General features: G+C 39.5%; 1 protein-coding gene across 5 annotated transcripts in view; it reads left to right on the top strand.

Annotated features, from left to right (window-relative positions):
- Positions 1–23,482, top strand: part of LOC105258322 (zinc finger homeobox protein 4) — a 315,292-nt gene that overhangs the window by 31,182 nt on the left and 260,628 nt on the right. For 3 of the 5 annotated variants that reach the window (XM_025408209.1, XM_011269525.2, XM_025408213.1), the window contains exon 1: positions 15,311–17,461. The exons of 1 other annotated variant lie outside the window; for it this stretch is intronic. The gene's annotated coding sequence lies outside the window, so the exon portion shown is untranslated. Of the gene's footprint in view, positions 1–15,310; positions 17,462–23,482 lie in introns of those variants that run through there. One more of the 5 variants, XM_025408210.1, reaches the window with a different exon arrangement.

Below are 23,482 nucleotides of genomic sequence, written 5' to 3'. Positions count from 1 at the left end.
CGATTGAGGATATATTTACAAAAATATATCCTTTTCCTTGTTTTTTTTTATTTTTGATATAATATAAACATATTTGGATGATTTAAACTTATGTAATGCATGCCTAAGCATATGTATGTAAATTAATGTATACTTTGAATGTTTATTCAAAATGTGTGTCTTTTTTAGTGTTTAAACATAATCAAACTAATTAACCAATTTTTCATACACACATGCATAAATAAGAAATTCAATTATATAATTATTTAATTCAATTATTAATTATATGAATATAATATGGATATTATTATTCGCATATGTGAATCGCAAATGTTTTATAAAGGATCAATTTTTAAAAATATTTTTCGCGCGCTATGATTTTAATTCTCTTGCTTATTTTATTTACAATTTGAGCTTTTATTATCTTTTTACGATAGATGTCTGATTTTGAAGAGTATCCAGTGCACTGCAGTAACAGCAGTTGCAGAAGAATGTAGCGAGGTAACATCGCGCCGAATCGTAAAGCTTCACGGTTGCCTTTAAAGCCGACATGCCGCAGATCTCGGACGTTACTACGATCGCGCGATCCTCACGTACGGATCTCGCATCGAAAAGGTTGTGACGCGTGGAATCCACAGACTCTCGGTGGCATTGAGCCCAGTCGAAGCAGAGGAGAGAGAAAGAGGGAAAAGGGGAGGGGAAGGGGATAGGAACACGTGGTTCCCATTCATGGTTGCTGGTGGTATACTACTACAGTTTGTGTGACTGGAGGTGAATAGGTGGAGGATGAAAGTCGAAGAAAGAGAAATAGAGGGAGAATGGGATGGCAATGCTGCCGGTGTTAGAGAGTAACCCCGTAAGGTGAGGGTGAGAAACGGAATCAGAGGCGGGATCGTCGTCGTCTACGATAGAGAAGTCCACTACTACTACGTCGTCATTCCTCGAACTCGAAATAAGAAATCGACCTCGATATACCGAGTCGAAATTTTTCTTGTATTTTCAACTTCAATCTAACGTCTTTGCTTTAAGCAGTCAAATCACCTTTTAATACTATTTAATCTATAGTTTTGCCGTAAAAACTCCAAAGTGAGAAATTCTTTATTCTTTCTTTATTCTTTTAATATCTTTTTAAGATGCAAAATGGAAGCTCAATATGATTCTTATATAAATGAAACTTATCAAAATTTATAACCATAACTATGAGTATGAAAAATAAAGGTTGAAAATCGGAGCAAAATTTTAACTCGAGTATACGCATCGCGACTTTATGTCGCATTTATCGATTTGATTAGGTCATAATCTCATCGTGTATTTTTCAGTAATAATGATATTTTTGTCAACATATATAAATGATCGTTCTCTATTTTGCATACACTACATTTATGTGGAACTGAAAAATTGTCTTATTTTGTTTAATTAAAAAAAAACTTGGTGATTTATTTTTTACCTTCATACATGAAATTAGAATAATTTTCAAATTCTTTGATCAATTTCCAATTACTATTATACATCTAATAGTATACATAACTAATATGATTATATTCCAGTATAATCGAGAAAAGAATTAATTTATTAATTAAACATGATGTATTCAGCTCATGCAGAAAGTAAAAAACTTTTCTAAATGTCAATTTTTATATAGATTTCTTTTATCCTTTTTGTATTTCTTCGCCTGTAACCGGTATATAACTCGAGTATAATTTCCGCTTTACTTCTCTTCGTGTTTCACTTTCTTTCCCCCACGTAGTCTTTTACAGAAGAATTTTGAACGATAAATACGCGCAGCGTATAACTCAATATCGGGCCACACGAAAAAGAAGGCGGCAGGCACAGAAATGTTCGACCTCGAGGGCAGACCAAGCGGGGCATTAAAAGGGAGAGGACATTAAGAACCGCCACAGATCTTGTGTATAAGGATCCGTAGCCGCGAAGAGAGGGTGAAGGGGATACCGTTGGTAGAGAAAGATAAAAGGAGGCTGGATGGAGGGGAAGGTGGCGAGGGAGGCGGAGGCAAGGATGTTCACGTATGAGGCAGGACCTCATAACTCCTTATAATGTCCTCTTTTGCGGATGCCTAGCATACACCCCCCCTTCCCGTACACCATCTCGGAAACCGTGAACACTCTCTCTCTCTCTCTTTCCTCTCTCTTTCACTCATTCTCTCTTTCCTATCTTTTCAGTATTCGTTTCTCTCTTTCGCGCTTGCTTTCTCTTCGTCGTCGTTCTCGTATTCGTCGTTCAAGTGTAGGTGGTTTGTGTGTACGTGCCATAAGGCCTGCTTGCAGTCTCTACCTCCTGGCCGTTCCACCTCCCATCCTCCCTCGGGAGCCTGTGTACTTCTATATGCCCTTCTATACGAAAGCCATACCTTCGCCAAGGGAATAAGAGAGTTAATCTTGATATAATGGCCGCGACTGTCGCGGCCCACAAGACAATAGTCCAAGATATATCGTTAGCTTCGCCCTTTCGCGTCTCGGCGCCATTATACCGGCACGCTCGATTCCCTTTCCTCCTTCTCTTTTGCTTCTTCTTCTTCGTCGTTGTCGTCGTTGTCGCACTTGTCTTTTTATTCGCGTTCTTATTCAACCTCACGGGGTGTTATGGTGTACGTGGAGTTTCGGCGCAACGATAATGCGATTCGCGTTCGATATGCCACCGATGCGAGCCTTGGAATCTCAAGGCAGGAACACGAAGATTTAGGTAGAACCGAAGCTGGTAGAAATCAGCGATTAGAATCGCAGATTATATATCACGTGTGTAGTATATATTTCGTTTAACATTACTTTTGTGAAATTGTGACCATTTGTAATTGATTTTATTTTACTTCTTATTGATTTTATTATCGCAATTTTGACGATATATAAATATTAAACACATGCCTTTAAATGCAATTTAGATAATTGATTTTATAATAAATTTATCGATATTAAAGATAAAGTATATTTATCAAAAATATTATTATTATTAACTTTAGAAAATATTTATCAAAATAGCATAATATATAACTCTTGCTTTTTAGCACGCCGATTATTTCCATTAGTAATATAGAGTTTACATAGGTTTGCATTTTGTATCGTTGCCAGCTATTTAATAATTTCATTTTTATTATGAAACATGAAATATCAGTTCGGCAGAAAATGTAAGAGTGAATTACAAGCTTGAAAAAAAATCTCGGATACCATAATTTTGACGAGTTACCGCGGTCCCTCTAATCACGAGGAAGAAGAGAGATGATAAAGGGGGAACGGAGAGCCCTACTCTCCTCGACACCAGAACTCTTAAAGACCTCCACCAGCTTCTCCCCATCTCCCTCATCAGCCGACTCCCCCGCAAAATCATAATCTGATCTCGTATTAAGGATCCGTTCTTGCGCTTCGTTCTCTCTCCCCCCTCCTTCCTCTTCTTTTCTCCCCTGATACTCCCCTATTTTTATGCAGATCAGAAGCGAGCGCCCCGAGGTGGGAAGCTGCGCTATAAACGCTTTATAATCTCGGTTTCGCTCGCTTGTACATGCCGTCCGTTTCGAAGGGCCAACGGGTATAGTTCCACACGTTCGTGACGGAAATCGATTAATCTTGAAGGGAACGGAATTACGAACTTCTCGATCGAGATAATTGATGAATAAAGTTTATCGAATAAACATATGTACGATCGAAATATTTTCAAAATTGCATGGACGAGCATTAAATCTTTATTCGTACTACGAGCTGTAGGTATCTTTTTAATAATAAAATGACATCTATAGCTTTAATGATAAAATTTTTAATGATAGGATATCACATTATCATTGTGTGTTTTTTCGATCACGAATAATAGAGACTTTAAAGGCCATTCTACAACGGCCGTAGCATAAGATTGTAAGGCGTAAGACTCAAGAAATTGAACAATCACAGTCAAGTATTAAGAGAATACTCGACTGTGATTGGTCAATTTCTTGAGTCTTATGCCTTACAATCTTATGCTACGGCCGTTGTAGAATGGCCTTAAAAAGTTTACTTACTTCAAACAGCAAACGTTATATAATCCTTCAAGGTAAAAAATTTACATAATAAACAGATATGGATTACACAGTTTTGTGTGTAACTTAATTGAAAGAATTTTGTTATATAATTGTACTTATTCTTCTACGTTTACTCGCTGTATTTAACTCCGAAGAAATAGCATTAGCCACTCGGTATTTTTACACAGTGTCTCAGGTTTGAGGCGTCGAGGTGGAAGGACGACGTCCGTTAACAATGTGGGATCGTATTAAACGTATTCGGACGTTACTTGACAATGAATTAAGCACCCCTGGGCCGGTGCGACATCGAGGGGTGACCGACAGGACATGCGAGGATTCGGCTGCTCCTTCTTTCGCACAATGGTTTCCGGGTTCGTGGCATAGCCTCCCGAGGGGAGAAATTACCCATGAAATATTGACGGACTTTGCGAGCATTAACCCTCCATCCAATTGCATCGCGTACGCTGCATAACTAGCACTTATGACGTTCATGTTTCTCGTACAGGTGTGCTAACCGTACATCTACCCCTGAATTCTACGTCCATTCTCCTCTATTATCAACCGCGAGGTCCGCGCTACTTTTATTAGTAATTTACAACTGTCGAAGGAGCATTTTCTCAACACCAAACTCTTTAGAGCGGCTCTACGCGCGAATGCTTACCTCTAATCTCTATAATTTTAAGCAACTCGCGCGAGGTGTTTGCGTTTCAAAAATTGACTGCCTCGACGAAAGTATCGATTACTTGAATTATACTACTCTTATAATATTCTTGTTAATGACACAAAATTGTGCGAATTCTGATCATTATTATTCAAATGATATCCAATTCCTTATTTTTTATAATTAGAGATTATATTATAATGTATGTAGAGAGAGAGAAATAATATTAGCACACATTCTTTCCTCGGTTTTTTCGCAAACATAGGATGTGTTTCTTCGAAGAAAATTACTTCGTAAGCAGAGCTAACAACGGTAATCGAGAAAATAACCAAATATGCCACTGCGAACATGTATACACGCAAACATATCCCAGTTTTTCTCAAAAAACACAACGCTTTAATCATCTCGTACTGACCACGTACATCACGTTTATCTCACTCCTATGACCGCTATTGTTTTTACCGAGAGCGAAGGTAAGAATTTGCTGAGCGGAAAATCGGCCGATAGATTTGGGAATGTTGCGCCCCGCAAGGGTGATAACGCCGATGTATTCGTGCATGTGTACGAGCGCGCATGTTTTTCTCTATACGTGTGTGTGCGTGCGTGCGTGTGATAGACCGAGAGGGTGAAAACGTCGATCGCACAGCGGCCACCGATGCTTATAAGAATCTACTTGGCGTACTTCTCGGATAGAAGCGTATCCAGAAGGGGCATCTCGGAGGGGTAGTTGGCGTGGCCATTAATTCATCTGCTCGTTGATTGCCTGGCGGCCCCCGCGGCCTGTCCTTCTCTTTCTCTCTTTTTCTCTTTCTCCGCACTTTTCTAATTAATTTCTAACTCGAGGTTAGACTCATCGGCTGGCCGGCCGACCGGCGCGGCCTGCCCTCCTCCAACGATTTCTTCTTTGCGTGGTAAGAGGGAATGGAACGTTCTCGTCGTCACTTTTATAGGCTGGCGTAATCGATGCCGACGACGGGGGCGAAGTGAAGCAGTGACTTCTGAATAGTCTGGACAAAGCTACCTACGCGCGGACTGATAACTGTGCAAGGAGAGATCTAGATTGATTATTTGAAGCACGCATACAGTCTGCAAACAATGTAACTAGTAATTATTTGTGAATCGCTTTTTTCGCTGTTTCGAATATTAAATTTTGAATGATAAGCGATCGACAGTTTTTATCATTTCTTACATACTTAAAAGTAGATGTAACTTGCGAGAAATCAAATGTAAAAAGTAATGTATTTTTAGGGCTATAAATAATAAAACTCACATTTCAATTTAAGATACTTTAATAAGAAAATTTTTTAATTTTTTAGTATTATTACATCAATAAGAGCAGGAAAAATATTTCAGCTTCATTATGTCATGCGGTTTTTACAGAGTTCATCGAATTGACGCCCGATAAATGATTCATGGCAAATGCTCGACGCTGCGCGTGTAATTTCTGTCTTGTCTTTATTAAATACGTCGCTCGTAGTCGCGTGATATTGACTCGTGTCCTCGTTTATTCGAATTGGATCAGTCGCGCGCGACTAATCGTGTTAAATCGCGCCACTAAAATAGAGGAAACACGACGTTTCTCATATACGCGAAACAATATCGTGTCAACTTCATCCATTACATGTATAATCAGGTGATGAGTGCTGTTAGTGATTTCAAATTAATCTCATCAATGTTGGGAAGAGGATCAGTATTTTCGCTCTAGATAGGTGATGCAAAATAGTTCGTAATTCATAAACGATATTGATATCGAAGACTATTCGGAGCAAGCAGTCGTTATTATTATTAATTTTCCAGATGCAAAACGGACTTTCAATCATCAACATTTATCGGTAAACCATTTATATACTTACTTAAGAGTCCACTGATTAAGAGACTTCATATTGCTTTGTCAATACTCGGTTTTTTCAAAAAACTTTCTTGGTAAGTGTGCGATTGTGAAAAAAAATCATAATTTTCATATATTCTACTTTTAGAAGTTTAATAACTTAACGAAAGGATATATTTTTTTTTTCAAATAGGATGTCGCCTAAAATATTCATCCATCTCCAATTGTCGCTCATTAACGTTAACGTATCACGTGGCTTTCCGTATTACCGATTTCTTGCGTTGCGTTCGCGCGGGACACAAATCACGACGTTCCGATCGCGTGATTGGATCTTATTGTTATCGTGGCTCGCGGACTTGTCATTATTTCCAGCATTTTCTAAATTATCGTTATATATCAAAGCGATCATTATCCTGGTACGTTCGCGCAAAAAGGGAACGCAGCCTTGATAATTAACCGCAACACATTCACTTACATAATTATAAGAATTTTAGTCCACGCTAGAGAGTGATGGAGTCATTGACGCAATGCGGACACGCGTTGGATAATGCTCGGAGAAATAACCATAGCGTGACCGGACGTGTAATTTCTAAAAAACTGCAACCCGCGCGCGCGTAGTCATGGCGTTCCATGGCTGCAGACAATACAGAACCAGTTTCGTAATCCCGTTGTTATGCTTAATTAAAGTTTTAGTTTCTAGATGCGGTATAGCTGGAATTGTCAATTGTAATTCGTTGCTTGAGAGTTAGTTATCGATGGCTTACGTGTCGATATTACATTAATCTCTCGCGTCGGCCAAAATAACCCACCATTTATATCAAAATAAATGTAAATGAGTGAATAATGTGAGCTGTCAATAAGAATACATTTGTTAATATCGAAAAAAATCTCGATAATAAAACTTGAAATCAATGATATTTTGAAATATTTTGTTGTACATTAAACGGTTTTTGCAGCTCTTTTAAATATTATATTGAAATAAACAGAGATAGAAACACAGATTTATATTAAAAGTTTTTGATAAATTTTAAAAATGTAATTTTCAAAATGTAATTTTTTTAACATAATAAAACAAACTTATGCTGTTTCGAAGTTATTGGATACATATTTTTATTCGTAGAAATTTCATATCATAATTATCATTTTGATTTATATTGAAATTAATTGGACGTTTAATTGAGTACTTGCTTCCAATCAGTAAATAAGAGTACACGTAACAGAGGACGCAATTTCACGAGAGTAAGAAATCGACATTTCCTTGCGCTTATCTTGTCGCCACTACAATCTGTTCTCAGTCGTTTATGGCTGCCGGCATTTTCACTTCGAGTGCCTTGACTCCGGTTTGTCGATGCTTCTAACTGGCTACCCGCAGGACAGCCAGCATCTAGCCAACCTTGTCGCCTCGATGACAAGAACTACTCGAGCGTTTAAGGATCTCGCCCGTTTTGCACCCGGTTTAAAGGACCTCGCGTAAACAAAAGGACTCCAGCACTAACCGAAAGCTGCAACACTTTTTTTTTCTTTTGCTCCTGCTTTTCTGTCTCTTGCTCTTCCTGTCTCTCTCTTTCTCTCTCTTTCTCCCTCTCTCTCTTTCTCTCTCGACTAAGTGTGCCATTATGTCGCTATAGACTGCGCCCTATACACGCGCGTAATAAAGCAATGAGAAAGACGGCGATCGGATGAAAGACAGAGAGAAGAGAATCGAGCGGTCTGTGCGGTGGGCAGACTTGGGCATTGTGATGCAAATGTGTCTAATCGGCCGAGCCAGCCGACCATATGTCCGTTTGTGCGCGACGAGCCCCGACATTTGCGCTCTGCATCGAGAGAGAGAGAGAGAGAGAGGTACACGCTAAAACCTAACCATTAATCATTATTGCGCACTAATGATGATCGCGGACATCGCTTACTTAATCGTACGTTTTGTTCCCAACAACTTCGAGCGCTGGTGCGACAAGAGCTGTCGCTTTAACCACCGCTCAGCGTCGTTCCTGACATTCTTCGAGAAGAATTCCGCATTGAATTCGTGTGCGGTATAAACTTCTGTATATTTACATCTTCCTTCGCATATATACTTGCTTATTCTTGATTTATTCTCTAGACGGCTGGTTATTTTTGCATCTTCTTCCGCTAACATAAATACGAGAATAGATGGAATAGATGGAATAAAATAGACAGAGAGAGAGGGAACTATCTATATTAAAATTACAATTTACGATAACCGAGAGTTCCATAATTTTGATTTAAAAAATATATACTTTAGATTGATTGATAAATTTATAATTACTGTTCAAATCAAGATTTTTTTTATATATGTAAGATGTATATCGAACGTCAGTTTAATTAAAATGTCTTTTTTCATATCCTATACAGCTGTTTCGATTAACTCCGTCGCGTTAATTAAAAACTCGGATTACAGAGGCCGCGCTGTATTTGAGGACGTGATTTAAAAAGAGTCAGGTGTCTCGACATCTGCCTTCCGTCTCGAAGCTTAATTTCGAGTTGGTCGCGGCAACGGCGACGATAATTCGTACGTTCGTAACTTGATACAATTCCATCCCGATCGTCGCTCGTCATCCGGTTATCCGGTCTAACCGCGGCATCTATATGCTAATGACGGCCGATTCATTACGCAAAACGCAGTACAACAGGGGAACCATTATCTTTCTTCCCTCTTTTTTTTTTATCTCTTTGCGAGAGGCGCGGCGCGGGAGTGAAAAGTGCGCAGAAACAGAAATGCGGGAAAGGATGTGAAAGGGGGAGGGGGGGGAGGGAGAGAAAAAAGGAAGGAAAAAGGAGCGGAGGAAACGGGCGATCACCCGGTAGCAGCCGATTTCCATACGCGTTAACGGTTCGCGAACGGCAGTTGGTACTCGAGAAAGAGAGAGAGGGGGGAAGAGAGGGGGAGTGAGAAGGTTTCGCGGGCGCATTACCGCGAGCTCCGACGTATATTTAGGCCTCGATTATTTATGATTACGATTATCCCGGACGGCTTTCGGGCGCTTTATTGAATGTTTAGCATGTGCCGGCCACGCTAATTCTGAGCCGTACGTTTATAGCATATGGGGGTGGGGTGGAAAGAGAGAAAGCGAGATGGTTGGGAGGCGCAGCATCCTCCTTCCTCCTACATGCGTTCTCCTTAGACGAGTTTTCGCTCTGTCGCTAATTCGACCCGTTCGATCAAATTACTCGCCGGCGAAACAGCCTCAACCCCTTCTCCCTGCCTGTCGTTTCGCTCCCCCGTATCTTCTTGCCCGAGTTTCTTTTTACCCTTCCGCCGTGCTCTTCCACCGACTATATATAATGATCATCGTTAATCTCCCTTCTTAGTCTTTCTACTACCGGGAAATATCTCATTCGCGATTCTATAGTATATGATAATCATTTCCGCCGCGAATTGAGCGCGAGCCGAAAAATTGATGTCTAGGAAGGGAGAAGGAGGGGAGATTGGCCTCGAGATCGTCGGTGGATGTCGTTAACTAATTATAGTTGCGCCCGCCAAATGGTCGCCTATGCTGCCGCGAGTACTAATGAACACTTGAGTAAACACATTTTACCGTTTTCTCTTCGCGTCTCGGAGCTATCTTGAAGCGGCATTGAATCGTCTCTAGTAAGAAGTTGAATGTGCTAATGACATCGGTGGGAGAAAGGAGAGATTTTAGCTCGCAAAGTATCGATGCTCGAAGAGTCAACTTTCGAGACTTTCAATACAGAATATTCTATAGATTGCATTTTCAATCAAATTGGTATACCTTTTTCAATTTTGATTCTCTCTATCAATATTAAACTTATATGTTAAAATAAAGTGTCAATAATACTAATTGTAAGTCTCGAAAGTAAAGCATCGTCATGTTTAATATTTAACATATCAATATTCAATTTCTGATTTAATTTAAGGATGCTTTGTATGTATAATCTCAGCAAACAATAGCTAAAAATCAATATTGACGAATATATATCCACTTTTGATGTATTTTGAGTATGAGAAATTACGTGGACTATTACAATTTGATCTTAGCTACAGTGCAGAGATGTATTTTTTAATATTTATTGCGTTTTTACTGAAATATTACATGGCTCATTTCATTGAATTATATTTAATATCTTTTTAACCAGTTAGTACTTGTATAATATTATTTGACCAAATATTTCCTCTGTATCTAAACTACACTTTTGCAAATTTTAAACGAATTCTGAATATTATTTCCATGTGTTTTTGTCATTTGAATCGACGTGGTTATACGTTTCCCATAAGAACACATGTTAATTCGGTGCAAATTAAAATCCTTATAACTTGTGAACGCTTTAGTGAATCGCTTTAAAAATTGTACTGAAGATTATAAACATATGTAAGTACATTCTGTACAATTTTCATTAAATTCTCAATATTTTGAAAATAAGTACAAAACATCCTTGAAAAAACGTTGTTTATTTCAGAAACAGACAAAAAGTATAAAATAAATATGTATATTTAAAAACCCTATTTTTTCTTTACTTGATTCAGAAAACAAATATTCCAAATTAAAAATATCGAAATATTAGATCAAGAAGTTTTAAATATATTTCAAATAAAGGAATTTCTGGCAATTATTTTAAATTCCAATTTTAATCAACATATCTATTATTTTATTTTGAATAAATATTTTTTACATATTGATATCTACTATCTCTTATGAAATATAAATTTGAGTAATATTTTAGTAATGTTTTATTTAAACAAAGTTAAAAATGACTATCACTAGTTTGCGCATTTGAAATCTGCTTAGTACCCTGTACTCGAGGCTTGGTCGGAACGTCGTTAAAATTTTCCCCGTTTGTGGTAGCGTACTCTGTATGTGCCGCGGCCGACCTTGCAGTCTAAGAAAAACAATGAGAAGTGGCGTGTACCGCGGGCGATACGTACGCGGGCGTGTGGCTATTTCGGGTCACAAATGTTTCGCGCTTCGGCTGCGAGCCGCGCGGACCGTTGCGCCTGCCTTGGCGTAAGTGGCACGCAATTTATCCGAAATAATTACCGCGACGATATCGGAACGGGTGCCGGATTTGGGACGCCGGGACGTTATTTCGGGGCGCGGATGTTTCGACTTTAATTAATCGGTCCCTTTTGTAATGTAGGTGGCATCGCGCCGGTATAACGTTCGAAATAACCGCGCGAGACATAACGCCCAATAGCGCAACCGGTTCCGCGATAAATCATCCGGTATGTGATGCTAATTGACAAGAAGCGATTGTTAAACCTTCGAGCATTCGCCGGCGTCGGAAATCATCACTGGCTTGGCTGTAATCGCTGCTATGTGTGAGAACGTTTTCTACATGGAACGTGATACATCTCTCCCGAGATCTTTTATGATCGAGCCATCGCGTTACATGATTCATCATCTCTTACAATTTATTAAAGTTTTATATAACTGAATTCATATCAAACTCACACGTTTTCCATGTAAATCTGTTTTAGAAAGCACCGGACTACTGACTTTCAGAAAACCAAATTATTCCTCTTCTTAATTTTTCATATTTTAATATTAAACATTTATTAGCGCTATATATATTTAGTCTATTATATTTCACCTTACTTTATATATTTATACGTGAAATCACACGTGCGGTCTTATATTGCAGTATTCATCTCTTTCTACGAATTTTTTAATATTTTATCTCTTATTGAATATTAAAAAGCGATTTTAAATCACATTTGCTGCGAGTTCGCGATTGTTTCTGAAATTCAGCGCGTCTCGGAGGTAAACGTCAGCTATTTTCGGATGGTAACGGCTCGCGTATAAAAGCCAGCTCGTAGATAACTTCCTGTCGTAGCATATGGTGAATCGTGAACAGTATGTAGCGCGATTCTCCATTTCAACGAGAGAAGGATAATTATTAATTTTGGCGACAGATTGGCCGATATATTCGAGATCCGGATTTGGAAAAATCCGGACCTCGAATATATCGGCCAATCTACTTTACAGTCACCATTCATATCTCGCTAGAAATACTTCATTTATTTAAACAATCACTCGTCAATCAAGCGCGGACAAAGCGGCAGGTAGGCGAATAATCTGTAATAATTATCGCGTCAACTTGCGCGCGGACTGCGATCTTTAATGCCGGGGGCGCCGGATATTTCGAGCCGCGCGCGTTCCGCCTTTAGACGTGAACTCATTGATAATACTTTCCGGTGAAAGTGCGTTGTACATCTAACATAATACTGCGAGAGCCACGATACGTACTATTTACATTTAACACGATGTCAGCTCGCTCGGATGTCGAATTTGCTTACGTCATGTTAACGTAAGCTTCTATAAATGTCGGTTTTATATTACTAACCGCTGCCAAATTACATTTGTTCAGGAAAATTCGTCCAACGCGTGTCGATTACTTCGTTTCCGAAAAGATTCCGAATAACACTAAAATATAGCTAAAAATGTCGGATTATTTTTATATAAAAAATAATATGAAAACATCCCATGAATTTCGCGTACATGGATATTTAAATATTAATATCCACGAATCAACACTTCAACTGGTATAGTAATATAAATAAATATTGTTACCATGTAATAATATTTTGTGCTGCAGAAATAACTTATCTCGCGTAAAAAAAAAACATTTTCTTATTATAATCGATCCTATTGCACTAAGCACACATCGATACGGCTAATCGAACGTGAACTATAAAGAGAGTCATCGACAAAACCGAGGTCTCAGCTGCAAGTACACTTCTCTCTTACAAATGGATCGTAAGGTAAATTCAACGAGCGTGTAGGTGTCCGCACGGCAAAATTCACAAATTTAAGTGAATAAAGAAAGCGTCGCGTCCGACTGACAGAGACAGAGAGAGAGAGAAGGAGACATGGTCACATTTCCACTCGTTGATATTCCACATGACTACGTGCGCTTGACAATAATAATATTATCCCTAATCGTGACTGATACTCGTCGTTAACATCTACATTCGCGCGTTCGCAAGCATCTAACTCGTTTCGATCCGTGCCGGACGTCGCAGGATACGTTTATTGAAAATAAATACACGACTCTCGCGGCCGCCGCCGCGCCTCTCATTACAAAACCCGAAGACGAAACCGAGCCTTTAAGTGCCGGGACCTTTCGCCCCGTTGATTACCGCCGACGATGGTATCGCGTGAAAGGTGTCTTTGCACTCACGGCGTTTTCCATCGGTCCGAGTCACGTGCTGAAGAAAGGAAGAGAGAGAGAGAGAGAGAGAGACAGAGAGAGAGAGAGAGAGGAGGTGGGGAGGGACGGGGGGACAAGTGCGAGGAAAAGAATACAGCCTCTCGGGGCTGTACATCTCATCTTTAAATAGCGGTGGACGTCGCGCGAGCGCAACGGCAAAATCCATTTCCAAGTAGCTACGGACGTTTTAGACGGACCACCCATGACGACGTTCCTCTCTCGACGGCGTTCATCGCTCGCGTCCCGACGCTCTTCCGCGAATTAGAATCGCACTTCCTATCACTAATGTCGTCCGCAGGATTCCGCGAGCGACGCCACCTCGCGTTTCGCATATTTTCGTCAACTTTGCGACGTCGAAATTATTCGCGCAAACATTTTGCGATTTCTTTATACACTTTTCTTCTCAGTTTCTGATTTTAGAAAAATGACACAGTGACAGATATCTAATAATAATATGTCTAAATGATATGTAGAGGTGTCTAAAAAATATCCAAGAAATGATAACGTTCAGTAAATGTGTTAATGTATTATTTTTCAGGCTGTGTATTTTAGAAATTTGATTAATAAATGATGGGATATGTATATCATGAGAAATTTTACATTCGATAAAGTAGTGTCGTAATGAAACTGCATGGACTATAATTTTATGTTCCTGTAATTTTTCATGCATAGTTGCAAGATATCCAAGCAATTGTATGACCTTTTCATTCACTTTACTTTTATTCTCGAATGATCAATAACATCTGTTACAAAGTTCTATTCTGCAACTATGTCAATTAGATTGTTTGTTGTCTGTGCGAATTATGTCACACTAATCGGGGTTCCTGACGTCAACGAAATGTTTGTTTTACAAATGCATATGATATGCAACTCCGAGGTAATCTTTTGACGAAGACTGTACGCTAATAAACGTAAACGGACATGTGCGAAGGAAAAGCGCAAAGTGTTTAATGACAAGAGGACACGAAGAAGTAAGTGTTCGCACGAGTTACGCTCGGACAACACTTAGATTCGACTATCAATTGCAAACTACTTTTTCGAGATTCTATCTGAAATATTAAACCCAAGGCAGGATATCATGAGGTTTCATACAATTCTATCTAAAGGAGAACAGCTGACGTGATGTGTTGAAAATAAACAGAGACGTAAACCATCAAGAATAGAATCGAGACAAGTATATAATTTAAGCAGAAATAACTTGCTAATTGCATACTGTCGCACGAATCGCATAATCATACTATTTAGCTGCCAAATCAAGAAGCGAGTACTCGGTGAAACGACCGTCATCCTCATTTTACGAAACGTAAAAGCTTCCGCTACCTTTCCTCACGCACTTTCGTTAAATCCTCAAACCTAAGCCTTAGTTATCTATTCATCAATCATGATCGCGCGCACCGGGATCAATTACGCAGCGAGAGGCGCGAACAAACGCCGTCTCTCTTTCTCCCTCGCGAATTTCGAGAGTATCGTTGCTCTTGACGTCACCGCGGCGTTTAATGAGCGGCTACCAGAGAGCAGTTCTCTCTCTCCGCGTCCTCCCTACTCGCGGGGATCGCGATCAGAGGGAGACGGAGCGAACGCGGCGGCGATGGAGGGGGCGTAGGGAGAGCGAGAAAGACAGATAGGAAGGGGAGAGAGGTAGTATCGTGTCGGACGCTGGACGAAGCGCACGCTCGATGCGAGGCAGCGCGTGCTTTCATGCGTGCGGTGATCGGAAGAAGCGGTACCAGGACCACGGCCAGTCCTGGACGTCCACGTCGTCCTGGTCGTAGGCGTCGCCGCGGCGATCTGCCCCCTCGGGGCTGCTCCGGATCGGTTCGGAAAGTGGTTACGGACATTGGAGTACCGCCGTCATCGCCGTCATCGCCGCCACCGCTGCCGTTGCCGCTGTCGTCGGTCGCCGCCGTCACCGCCGCCGCCAACCACGCGGCACACGCACGTATACACGCGCGGCGAGCACGTGAGAGCGACGGAGACGGACTGCTACCGACCGCGACCGAACACAGTCGAGGATCCGCAATCGTGGCTCGAGGCGTCCTGGCGTGCAGCCGATTGGTCGACGGCCCGAGGAAGTGGTCACCGCCGACGAGATTCAGACCGGGCCGCCACGTGAGTCGAGCGCAGCATCGCGAGATAGGATAGGGGCGCGCGCGCGCGCGCGCAAATTCCTCAACCCTTATTCGGGACACCTCCGCGACCTCCCGCGCCCGGAAAAACGATCGGCGATCCCGAGCGCGGATCATTAGCCGCCACCTCGGTGAGGGACTCGGCGAGTCGCGAAGGCGGTTTGCGGCCCGCTACTTTGTGTTTTGATGCGCGGTACCGAACGCGCGCGCAAAACTTGGAGAACGCGATGATGAGTTCGGTCCGAGAGGAACGTATTGAGAGAAAGTGAAGGGGGTGACGCGTTACTCTTTAGAGTTTGGACAGAGATTGACGTTGTTTCGGGATAACGCGGATCTTTCATTTTCGATGATTTCATCGTAAAAGGGAGATCGTTAAATAAAGTCATATATCATTGATTGTCATTTTCATTGATGTAGCGCTAATTTATGCGAGTGGAAAAGAAACTTGTATAATGTAACATCGTATTCACGTGACTTTGATTATTTGTCGAGTCATTCGTAATGGAAAAGAAGTGTAGTGTCTTTAATGATTTTAACGTCGTCTAGAGAATCTTTACAACTCATCTCGAGTATTTCTTGCACGTTTCGAGAGACGAGACATCGTTTTCAACTTTGTGCTGCATTAGAGTTTTGACATATTTGTGCATTACTCGTGTGTATAAGTTGACAATATGCGGCCAGAATCTTTCTGACCGAATTTGACGTTTCAAACTCCTGGAAACGGAACATATAAGTGCGACGCGATTCGACGCTTCGACTTTGCCATCGATTTCTTAACGCGGTCCAAGAGGACCGACACGTTTTGACGCCGTCATCGTACTCGCCACGTGAGTGATCGATCGTTCGCGACCTAGGACAACGTCACGCGCGCCGTTCCTTCGAGCATCCAAAGAGACGCGTGTTTCTCGACTCGTCCGGAAACGAATCCGTGCTACGAGTTCCCGGTGAGGAAAGAATCAATTCGATGAGAGCGATAATCGGGAATCGACGAGATTCGAGTCGGCGCCATTTTGGAAATTCGCGCGAAAATCGTTTCTGGGAACAAGCGACAGCTTCGGTCTGATCATTTCGAGACTGATTTCCTTTTCGCAATTACCGATACTCGTCGTCGAGGTAATAATCTTGCTGCGTTTTACGTGCCGTGTCTACGAAGGGGCGACGAAGAGCGCGCGCGGTGAAACGCGTCGAATGCGACGAGCGATTATATCATTAACTTGGATTATCGGCGTGACGTGAGCGTGGAAACGATTACGGGATTTGCTCGGTGATTATTACCGAGCACATCCGGAACGGACATTTCATAAGGATTTTGCAACCATCCGCGAGCTATTGACACACGTGAGACGCGTATAAGTTGTTGGTGGTTCGCGTAATAATCGAGATCGCAAATCGTGCGAATATTAAAGACTTCTTACAGAAAGTAGTTTTTCATGCGTCCAACGCGTTAACGCATCACAGATTAAACGGGACGATGTGATTCGTCGAGGATCGCAATCGACTCAATCAACTCAAAATCGACGAGAATTCGGAGGAAGGGAAGAAAAATAAGTAAAAAGGTGGTGTGGTGCGCGCGTGCTCCGAGGAAGTGACGAGAAACTCCAGAGTCGCCTGCGGCCGCGAGAAAAGTGTACCGGGCATTTAAAGACTATCGCAACTTGGATCAAACTGGATTCGTGTCTTGGGTATGTCGTCTTTTCCTCTTTTCGAGTTTCGATATTTTCGCAAAACTCTCCATCTGAGAGATGAGCAATCACGGGACAAATATGAAATATCTATAAATCATTGACTTTTACAGGTTGCTCTCCCTAATAACTGCTCGATACCCAAGCCAAATATGTGGAATGACACTTTGAATGTAGACAATATATATGCGTGACTTTATCTAAAATCGATATCTATATTTGAAGAAATATAAGAAGAAGGAAGTCACATGAATCTCTGTTAAAGCAAATTGGTTGAATTAAGTTTGAAGTGAAATTGAATTAAATTTTAATGTTAAATTTAATTTCAATCTTTTAAAATTTTAATCGAATGAGTAAAATAAGATGTAAAACTAGTATAAATTGAGCAGCCCTAAATATATCATAAATAGAGGTCATTCCGATTTAATGTAAAAATTAAAATTAATTCAAAGAGTCTAAAAAAGTTAAAAAAAAATGCATTTTTGCTCGCGAAAATGCTCGATGCTTTTCATTGATTGCAACGTTATAATTAGAACAATATCGCGCAAAGCGCCGTTCCGCCCTCGAAACGAAGAAATAAACAATTTAAAACACAATACAGACGGAAAACGTCGCTAAAATTGGTGCTTGCGTCGACGATTATTAATGATTTGCAAAATAGTAGGTGCATCGCTCATGAACTCGGTAATTATACGATTGACACGGATAGATTGAAAAAAGAGAGGATTCAATACATCGCATTTTAATATTTTCAAGATACAGGAAAAGATGACGAACTCTTCTTTAAAAAATTAATATCTTTAAGCTATTAAAACGGTGATTATACATATTTACTTGAAGGAATTTTTTTGTGCTCGAAAGATATAATCTGTCTAATTGCACATTATTGTGTAAGTAATGATTTTGCTCGGAAAACGTATAGATGAGCTCTCTTTTTCTCTACTGCTATTGATTCTGTACTCATCATTATCTCTCTGAATGAATAACTTGTTTCATGCTGACGTAGTATTGGCAGTAGTGTCACTCGGTAACTGCCAGAAATGTCCACGGTGCACTAACTATCGTAAAGACCAACTAGCATAATTTGCGCATAAAATGTAGGAATAAACAGCGCGTAAAACTGCGTTATACACGGCAGCCAACAAAAAATTATGCAATTGCAATGCATTTTCTTTATTTTTTTATATACTCCTAAATATATTGTCACATATTTCAATACGTAAAATAAAGAAACTATTAAAGCTTCATTTTATTAACTTATTCCAGGGGTGCAAAAGAAAATAAAACAATTCCCCAAAAATTTGAACAATTCATAGAAAATTCCCAAAGTTCCCTTTAAATAATGACTCCCTACAATATTTTTTTTTTCTTCTAGAAAAACCGAATCTGTTTCTGGCAACATTGCGTGTACTCGCGCGAACGTCGCGCTCTAATCGTCGTTGGCCGGTAAGCGAGCGAGTTAATGACAGACCGGAAGCGGCGTTTAATTAAAGTACGCACGTCCGGCAGAGACGTTTTCACGAGGCTCGGTTGCTTGTCCGGCCATTGCGTAATTCCGAACGAAGGGAAGAACAATAAATTATCGTGGCATGCACTAATAAACCTGAATTTCTGAGTACGCATCGTCGCTTCGTCAGTTAAATCCCGCAGACGCGATTGCTTTTTTTCTATCGGACCATTATATGGCACTGTTGTAATTATTACGTAATAGGTGTTAATAATATACTCATACGTATTTATTTATATGGCAGTGTAATTGTCGTGTCGACTTGTTCGTTTTTCAAAGTAGGATGTAATAGTTATACGCAATCATGTATAATTCTAAAGGTGAAAAATTACATCAGTTTTGACAGCGATGAATTTATGAAGTAGAATAACAATGAAAAAAACTGGTTTATTTCTTTATGCATCTTTATATATTTTAATCTGCAATCAATCTCCGCATATTTATAGAGAATAATTTATATTTTAAATATATCTCTCTAAAAATAAATATTATAATAATTACTATAATATTATACTATATACTATATACTATATATTACTGTAATAAATATTACAATAATATTAATTTGTATTTATAAAGTTGTGAATACATTGAAGAAACAAAAAAGAAAGTTGAAAAGACAAATAAATTGTATGGCAAGTCACAAAGTTCATTTTATATCAAATTGCGCTAGATTATAAAATATGTTCTTTATGGCTTCTCATCGATACTCACGTTTAGAAACAACTCAGAATTGCCGCTTCGTTGGCGATCGCGTCTAAAAACGATATGAATTTACTGCTGAAAAATTAATTGGTGTATCGTGTGTGCCAACGCGACTCGTTTTGATCGCGTCGCCATGAATAACGGTACCGAACTTTTTCACGAAGCGAAACGTGAGCGATCGCCCACAGTGTTAATGACTTCTGCGAACTTAAGCCATATTAGTAATTAGTTCACGGCGATTTTTAAGGTTGAAATTTATTCGAGCATTAACGAACGTTCATGCCAAACGTATTATAACGCGGAAATAATATACTTATGAGAACATGACAAGAATTCTTTTATATCTCATATACTTTATACTTAATAATTATATCTCATATACTTAATAATTATATCTTTATTCTTAATCTCAATTATATTTTCTTACCTTAATTATATTTTAATAATGATTGTTTAATGAATTTATACCGGGTACTGGAATGTGATGCGGGAAAAATATTTTCAGGACCTCCCACGTTAAACGAATGAGGAATGTTTCTATAATAGTTAGAAGTTCTCTACAATACCTTTTGTGAAAGCCACATCTCGGCTTACGTATAAGCAATTTAATGCATTTGCATTAATGAGTTTTTGAATTTATGAGTTTTGTTAATTCAAATTATTTTTTGAAAATTAAATTGACTTTGATCACATACACAAACATATTCTTTAGCAGATAAAAAAAAATAAAAATTTTTTAAAACTAATTTTTAAATATTTTATAATTAAATTCTAACATTTTTTTACATATTTCGAATATGTGCATCTGATATGTCTCATTTCTTTTTATTATAATTTTATGGATCCTGTTAATCTTATTTTTTTATCGAAAGATCCTTTTCTCGACAATTCTCTGATGATTTTGATGCGAAACACGTAAGATCAAGTGATCGAGAGTCACGAAAATCTTGTTTAAAGTAACGTAAGGCCAAGTGATCCGGCAAAAACCGATGAACACGGTCGTCCGAAAGTCACGGCGGGGAGAGAGAAAGCGATTTCTATGGATCATAATAAACGGACGGGGCCGGTCGGTCGGTCGGGTGTAAATGATTTTATTGCTAAGTGTGTTACAGGGAGAATTAACGATTCCCAGCAATTATTTCATCGTTTGGCCTTTTATGCGCGAACGGTTCCTGTGGGAAAGGAGCGCGCGAGCTCTTTTCGGCGCACGCGGAAGCGCACCGTGTCTCGTGATCGTTACAATGTAATTTCAATTCGTAGAAATCGTTGCCCAATTAGCGCCATCGGATCCACCGGTAACGTCACGAAAGAGCAATTTCACACAATACCGAGTCTGATTTTAGAAAATCCTCGTTTCCCGCGCATCGTTCGCTCCTTTCTTTTTTTCCGCAGCTGCTGCCGATTGGAACATTAGAATGGTTTTATTTCAATATAACATATCGATTTATTAAAAATATAAAATCTATAATATAAAGTATAAGAGGATAAATCTTATGTTAATGAAAAATATTTTAATAAAAATATATATATTGATTAACAAAATATTACGATCTTAAATTTAATTATGATAATTTTTAACATAGATGGATGTGTTATATCGATATCGTTTAAAAATCATGTACCGTAAGTACTCTCTTTAATCTGTGCGAATACCGGTTGCGTGTATTTTGCGCTTGAAATAGGCGTTTTTTTCAAAGTAATACCTAGCATCGCGGTCGTTAATTATCTTAGCGGTCGTTTATTACAGCAAAAACTGGCACGCTTAGTTAATAAAGTAAGCCTGTACTGTCAGATATGTAAATCCATGTCTGAGGGTTTACCTGTTATACACATTGTAGAAATCAATGGAAATCAATGCGTGCAACACGACACATCACACATATTTTATAGTCTCGAAGCAAATGGTCTTTGTAACACGCAAACTACTAATTACATTCTTGTGGATTATTTTGTAACGCGTAAGAACTAATTATACTCTTGTGCTTAGCTCAAAATTGTTCGACCGATGTGATTGATAAACAGTGTTCCCACGTTCTCATTATATTTCTCATCTATATTTTATCGATTTTTTAAATAACTTTCAACAGAAACTTAATTTTTGTTATTGATTCTATTCGCATGATTAGAGTTAATTGATTACGCATATACTGTGGTCGCGACTGTGGGATATAAAAACTTCTATCGATATTATATAAGAATCCAATCTGTCAAGCATAATGAATTAATCTTTGCAATGTTTTTCTTTTAAGTTAAGAAATAAAATCTTTTATGTAAGTCTCTTGAAAATTTGTTAAATATATATTAAGAAAGATTCTCTCGAGAGGAATTCTACGAGTGTTTGGGATTAATAAGATCACGTCTAAATCGCCATGGATCATTTTTGCTTAAAACATAGTAAATTTCCAACTTGTTGGCAACAAGTGTCTCGGCGCGTTACACATCTTGCGCGGCTTAAGTTACAGCCGTGGACGCGCCGAATTTCCGCCACACCTGTTGCGAAACGTTTCGAATTTGCCAGCGAACAGTACTTTCCACGCAGCGCCGCAATGTTCGGTTTAATTTCGGGAATTATTATGTCTCCCTGATGCGCGCGCGCGCACGCACGTACGTCCCATACACACACGCGCACGCACAACACTTCGCATCTTCTCTATTTTTAAATATTATAGCCGCATTCCCGGCTCTCATGTTCCAATCCTCACGATTCGTCTTGCTTCTTTTTTTCTTTTCTTTCATCGAAATTAATCGCGGTCGATGGATCGGCGCTCTGCGGCGACCGCCAATCTTCTATTTTTACCTCGCAATTCTCTCCTCGAGAATAAAACTCGCGCGTGAATAAAACGATCGAGAGGCTTAAGGCTCTCAAAGATGGACCCATTTGTCTATTCACGTTTTTAATCATTTAGAATAATGATTGGTGATGAGTCCTTCTCAATTCCCATGATGTTAATAATAGCAGTTTTATGCGGAAATTTGCAGCATTATCGAAGCGAAGTTGTGCTTGAGGACAACGAAGGTAAATGCAACCTTGAATTCACGACGCTCGCTCGGTTTACTTCTGTCCCAGTTTCGTGCGATTTTTTTTACGATTTCAGATTTATGGTACGGTTGCGCTTCTTCGATGATCGGCGCGTCCTTCGAATGATGCAGCCTAATGACGCATGGTTATGACTGACGAAGCGTCTTATTCGCGTAACATGCCGTAATCGTCTCCTCGTCAATTAACACCGCTCCGAACCGTGCCCGGCTTCATTACGCCACCTTTGGATAATGCATATGAAACAGAAAGAGAAAGAGAAAGAGAGAGAGAGAGAAAGAAAAAGAAAGAGAGAGAGAAAGAAAAAGAAAGAGAGAGAGAGACGTGTCGCGTCTCCGCAATGTTCTGACTAATGTTTTTTTCTGGAATCTCTATTCCGTCTCGTAGATCTCCGACCTTGCTCCAGATAATCCAGGTAGTCTTCAAAACGTTCGGCAGTCTTTAATCCATCGTTCGACGTGGTCGCTTTTCAAGAATCAACATTCAAGATTAATATCAACAATCGTCGGTAAGAACGGAAAAGAAATAATCGATTCATACGTTATACCGAGAAATCAATTGCGGTATGTTTAATTACTGCACGGAGGTCACGCGAGCGTAATTACGAGATTCTGGTCCCTGTGTTGTATTGATTATACGAACGTGATGCCATTTGGAGAAAAAGTGCGTCATGCTATTTTATATATTGAATGTAATTACGTTCGATTACTACAGATAATTTTTGCGCATTATCTTTTTTGTAAGTTTTGATTTATTATTATAATGTAAAAAA

This window comes from Camponotus floridanus, unplaced genomic scaffold, assembly GCF_003227725.1.
Source record: "Camponotus floridanus strain SB8 unplaced genomic scaffold, Cflo_v7.5 scaffold2, whole genome shotgun sequence".
In the NCBI taxonomy this organism is placed as follows: Eukaryota; Metazoa; Arthropoda; class Insecta; order Hymenoptera; family Formicidae; genus Camponotus; species Camponotus floridanus.
The sequence above is the reverse complement of the archived record's forward strand: the minus strand, read 5'-3'. Positions and strand labels throughout refer to the sequence as shown.